The sequence below is a fragment of the Babylonia areolata genome, chromosome 11, assembly GCF_041734735.1.
Source record: "Babylonia areolata isolate BAREFJ2019XMU chromosome 11, ASM4173473v1, whole genome shotgun sequence".
NCBI lineage: Eukaryota > Metazoa > Mollusca > Gastropoda > Neogastropoda > Buccinidae > Babylonia > Babylonia areolata.
The window spans coordinates 27,307,661-27,313,378 of record NC_134886.1 but is presented as its reverse complement, the minus strand read 5'-3'; the positions used below and the strand labels follow the sequence as shown (position 1 = coordinate 27,313,378).

At 42.2% G+C, this 5,718-nt stretch overlaps 1 non-coding gene across 1 annotated transcript; it reads right to left on the bottom strand.

Moving 5' to 3' along the window:
* Window positions 1-2,881: 2,881 nt before the first annotated feature.
* On the bottom strand, window positions 2,882-3,000 carry LOC143287789 (5S ribosomal RNA). Its single transcript, XR_013056002.1, has one exon. It is a non-coding gene; the product is annotated as a 5S ribosomal RNA (ribosomal RNA).
* Window positions 3,001-5,718: the final 2,718 nt, after the last annotated feature.

Below are 5,718 nucleotides of genomic sequence, written 5' to 3'. Positions count from 1 at the left end.
CCCGGAATGTACTACTCTCACTGTGTGACAAGCCTGTTTTTATTGTGATTGATTGACAGAAGCTGGTCTTGGTGTGTGAACAGCAGTGTTTAGTAGTCTTGTGTCTTTGCCATGTCCATGCTCCTTGTCATGTAAATTGGGCTGCGGCTTGTCTTGTCAGGAATGAATGTATATATACCGTTTGTGCCAAAAACAGGGGCGTTTGGTCACATGCAGCCTTTGTGGAGAGGTGGAAGTGTTGTCAGTTTGTGTGCTGCCTTGTTCTCTTTCTTTTCTTTTCTTTTTTTTTTTGTCCTCCAAAATATTCACAACTACACGGTTCTGGCAATGTTTTCTCTATGTTTACCCTATGTTTTTGTTTTGCAATGCTACTGTATGTCTGCTCTCGTTCAGCAATGTTTTGCATCCAACTTTGTTCAAGTTTTTTTCCCACACCTCTTCAACTGTCATTTGCACATGAAGAAATAAGTTGTCCTTTTGTTTGAAGATATGGCATGTAACCTGGATATTTGTTGTTGTGGTTGTTGTTGTTGTTGTTGTCATGAGTGTAATTTGAAGTTTTGGCTTTCTGATTGTTTTTGTTTATAAACAGTTGTTGTTGTTTTTTGTCTTTTAACAGCCCAAAATTAATTGTGATAATAATAGATAGTACTCATATGGCGTAAACTCCCTGTGTAATGGGCGCTAACCATCTTACATGAAACAACATGGCTGACTGGACTAAACAAACTGTGTGCAGCGTGATTAGATTTGATCTGACCTGTGTATATTGTTTAATAGATTTTGTCCTGCATATATATATATATATATATATATTGATAAGAAACTCTAGGGAGAGCAGGATAGTACAAGGTCTTCAGTACTCAGCCTGTAATGGTTTCAGTTTCCAGGAAGCATCAGTGTGTGCAGCCAGATACCGTTTGAGTGATGTTGTCTGCCAGTCCCAGCTCGGAAAGTTGAAGTCCCCTCCTGTGAGTAGGTAGGCATTTCTGATCTGTGATGCCCTCTGGAGCGATATCTCAAGTTTCCTGAGGCTGGGTTCATCTGCATCATCAGGCCTGTAGTACACGCATACGTAAAGAGTGCGTTGCCCCTTCAACTTCACTTTCACCCATTTCAGCTCACAATCTTTGACCTCCAGTTCAGGGGCTGCGTAGCTGTCAAGGTTGTTATGGACTGCTATTAATACTCCTCCCCCTAATCTATCTCTGTCTGCTCTGTAGACCTTGTAGAAGTCGGGAAGAATTTCAGCATCAGCAATCTTGGAGTCTAGCCAGGTTTCTGTACCTATGATGATAACAGGCTTTAAGCTCTCAACTAGGTTTGGAGTCTCTGCTCTCTTTGAGCTGGCTGACTGAAAATTTATATTCAAGATCTGTAAGGGCCGATCCTTCCACTTGTTCTGCTGGTTACTGCGAGTGGGAGTAGAGGTGTGAACGGGGTTGAAATGGAGGTCATTTGTGGTGGATGATGGGCTGTTAAGGGACCATTCTATCGCAGAGTCAGACCAGTCCACTCCATGCAGGTCGAAGACAGTTTTGCTGTTTGGGCTACCGCAGACAGCACAGTACCAGGGAGTGTCAGGCGCTCTCTCCCAGAGCATGGTAATAAACAGTGTCAATACTCTGGCAATGGCTGTGAAACCATTGACCGCACTGCTCACAGGCCACGCCTCTGTCACCCCAACCCACTGCCAGGTCGCATGTGCCGCAGATCCAGGAGGAATGGGACTGAGTGTCAGTCAGGGACTGGGCGTTGGATGGGGACTGTGTGTTGGGCTCGGGGTGGAGGGAATCCGCTTGCTGTCCTGAGCCATTGGTGCTTGGTCCAGGGTTTGGCTCTGGGGAGTACGAATTGGACAGCAGGATGCCTATTAGGTACAAGAGGACAAGTCTTTGCCTTGTGACACGATGTCGAAAACGAGCACGGCCTGTGTGAGCCAAGGTGTCCACAAAAACACTGAGCCCTGCGCCAAATGAACGGGACACTGTTTTCTCAGAGAAGTTTACAGAGTCCAGCTGGTCAGGGGCTAGGGTTTGTGGGTGTCGCATAGAACAGTTTTATTGATCAGGGCTGTGATCGCTGCAACAAGCAGCGTAAAGTTTAATGAAGACATTCTCGTCGTGGTGGTGGTGTGGTGGTGTGTCCATCGAGATCGATGATGACCATCGTTGTCATCCAGATGGGGGATGGGGGATGGGGGGAGGGTGGTGGTGGGGTGGGGGGAAGGATGCTCATGAATCTATCTGTGAGTGCGCAGATGGCTGAATAGTCCAATCTGCGCACGAAATGTTCGCTGACAGTTGGGGCAGACAAAGACAGGCATATCATTGTCAGGGAGCTTGTTTGCCCGTGACTTTCTGGCCTGCCTCTTCTGAACAGCTGCAGCAGTCCTGTTGGCCTCGCACAACCTGGCGCCTTTGTGCACAGCAGCGCGCCATTTGTCACGGTCCACTGCAGATTCCTCCCAGGAGTCAGGGTTGATATCAAACGCTTTCAGAGAGACTTTCAGAGTATCTCTGAAGCGCTTCTTCTGACCTCCGTGTGATCTCTTCCCTTGTTGCAGCTCGCCATAGAAGAGCCTTTTGGGCAGCCGATGGTCTGGCATACGCGCCACGTGTCCAGCCCAGCGAAGCTGGGACTGCATCAGGATGGTGAAGATGCTGGGAAGGGTGGCTTTTGCGAGCACCTCTGTGTCTGGGGTCTTGTCTTGCCACTTGATGTTCAGTAGCTTCCTGAGGCATGTTGTGTGGAAGTGGTTCAGCTTCTTGGCATGTCGTTGGTACACTGTCCAAGTTTCGCAGGCGTACAGTAGTGTGGGGAGAACTACTGCTCTGTAGACCTTTAGCTTGGTCTCAAGACTAATGCCTCTATAAAGGAATGCCAACAGCACCCGGTGTTCCCAGGCGGTCACCCATCCAAGTACTAACCGGGCCCGACGTTGCTTAACTTCGGTGATCGGACGAGAACCGGTGTTTTCAACGTGGTATGGCCGTACACCACACCAGAACTGACGGAAGTAAACAAACACAGATTTTATGTCACTGTCACTCACTGATCCCAGTCACTGAGTCATTCACCACACAGATAAGGAAAGTTTATAAAATCGGTAGATTTTTTGGTCTGACTATGAATTAGAATATATACATTGGTTCCTACACCACAGTTTCAGTACATAATATGACAGATTAAACAAACTGAATAGCAAAAATGAAGCTATTATTTTAGAACACTATCACGAGCTGAGATGAAACACGTCCATTCTTGCGCATGGTTTGTCTTTTGTTAGCCAATATGCAGATGATACATATATATATATATATATATCAATGATGATAAGAAGAAGACGGTGAAGAAAACAACACAACTTGAAATGAGAGGCTTCATTTGCAGTCAGCTGATGACCTCAGAATTGTACATTCTATCGTAAGTCTTTTTACCACTTCACCCTTCAAGTTATCAGACTAAATTTAAGATTAAAAGCAGATGGACAGATTTTGGGTGAACATGGTTATGTTCACATACATGTACGCACATTCATGCACGCATGTGTACATGTGTGGTGTATAGGTGGATGGGTTGCGGCTCTGTGTGTGTGTGTGTGTGTGTGTGTGGGAGATCTTTAGTTTAACGTCTATTTACTATAAGTGTTATTAGACAGAGTATTTTGTAAGTGTTATGAGAACAGTGGTGTGTGTGTGTGTGTGTGTGTGTGTGTGTGTGTACACATGTGCATGTTTGTATGCGGGTACATGTGTGGGATTTACAGGTCTGTAAGGCTATGAAGTGTTGTTCGGTAACGAAGAAGACATTGACAAGGCATTCAGGTAACTGGAGTAAGTTACAAAGGATGTGTTTTACGATAATCATGTGCTCGTCTTGAGTGAGTGTGTACTTTTATGTGCTTTCCACTGAAGCTGTAACTCTTGTGATGAGAGTTTGTTCAGTGCAATGTATCCCCCAGGCCCTTGCTATGGTAGTTATTAGGGTATAGTTTATGGGAGCAAATCACTTGTCTGTGATTTTTTTTTTTTTTTTTTTTTTACTTCAGTTTTTGTGTGTGTTTATTGTTAATTTTCTTCTTCATTGGTGGCTTTACCTGTATTGACTTAATTATTTGTTGTTTTTTCTCATTCTTTCTATTTAGTGTAATTTCTGCGATGGAATACCCAAGCTGTTCAGTTCACTGAAAACGAAAGTGTAAAAAAAACTATTTTGTGTTTACTTCTGCAGCTATATTCTTCTTCTTCATTGTCCACCTGCAAGTGAGTGGATGCATTGTTGTTGACATTGTTGTGTTTGTTGTTGTTGACATTGATAGTCAGTTCTTTGTTGTCGATTGTTGATATCATTGTGACATCATCGTGTTTTGTCGTTTTTGGTGGGTGGTGCAGCTGTTGTTTGTAGGTTTGGTCCAGTTGTGCTCTGGCATGAAGGTTTTTTTTTGTTTTTTTTTTTTTTGAAAGACAAGTATCATTTTGAACAGTGTCTACTGATTTGTTACCTGTTTCTGATTCTTGAGGAGTTGGTTCATGCGTCATTGTTGTCGTTTTTGAATAAGCTCCTCTTTCTCTCTCTCTGTCTCTCTCTCTCTCTCTCTCTCTCTCTCTGTCTCTCTCTCTCTGTGCTGTCTGTTTTTTTTGTGGGTAAGTTCTCTAAGTACAACATTTACTTCATAAAATTTTCAAAAATTAAGCTTGTTTGTTAAAACTCCTTCCAGATCATTTCACTTCATAAATGTTGATGTACAGTCTTCATCCTGAGTATTTTCTAATTTTCTGTGTTGGAGAGAAAAAAAAAAAAAAAATCAGAACGCTACAACTATTCACCATTTCTATTGTGAAGCTGCTCTTAATGCTGTAAACATTACAACAGAGTCAGAGATAGTGTGTTTGAGCAGCTTGACTGGAGACTTTACTGTTGTGTGAGGGAGTTAGGTTTTTCTTTTTTCTTTTTCTTTTCTTTTTTTATTTAGGAGTTGGGTTTTTCTTTTTTTTTTTATGGGGCATATTTTGATCAGTTAACCCTTTGACTTTGGATAAATGGGAGTGAAGGACTGAATGTTTATAAACTTATCCCCAACTCGGATGCTGTTCTTTCTTTATCATGCCCTAAGGGTGAACTGCAATCATGCTCGCTTTAAATTTGGTGTCACAGTGAGATGTGGCTTCTACTTTGATAGGATGGTGAACATGAACCATGTCGAATCGAGCAGTGGGCTAGACCGAAGGAAGCATGCAAGTGTTGCTGTTCAGTGTTATTGTGTGTGTATTGTTGAGGTGCAACGATGCTGTCGTTTATTGAGTTTGCTGTGACAGGTGGCACCAAGTAGCGGGCATGATTTAGTTTTCAGACAATGATAAGGCACATACAGATGATAAAACACAGGCATCAGATTTGAGTTGGAAAAAACCCCAAACAAAAACAAAACAAAACAAAAAAAACAAGAAGAAAAAAAGTTATGCCTTGTAGGCAAAAACAAACAACTTATACATGTGTAATGTATATATATATATATACATATATATATATTATGGTATGAATATTTATATGAATATTATTATAGTGTCTGACAGCACACAAAAAAACCAGCAAAAAACCAAAACAAAACAAAAAAAAAACAACCAACAAGCCAACAACAACCACAAAAAACAACATATACATGTATATATATTATGGTATTCAGATTTATATGTATATTGTTGTAGTGTCTGACTC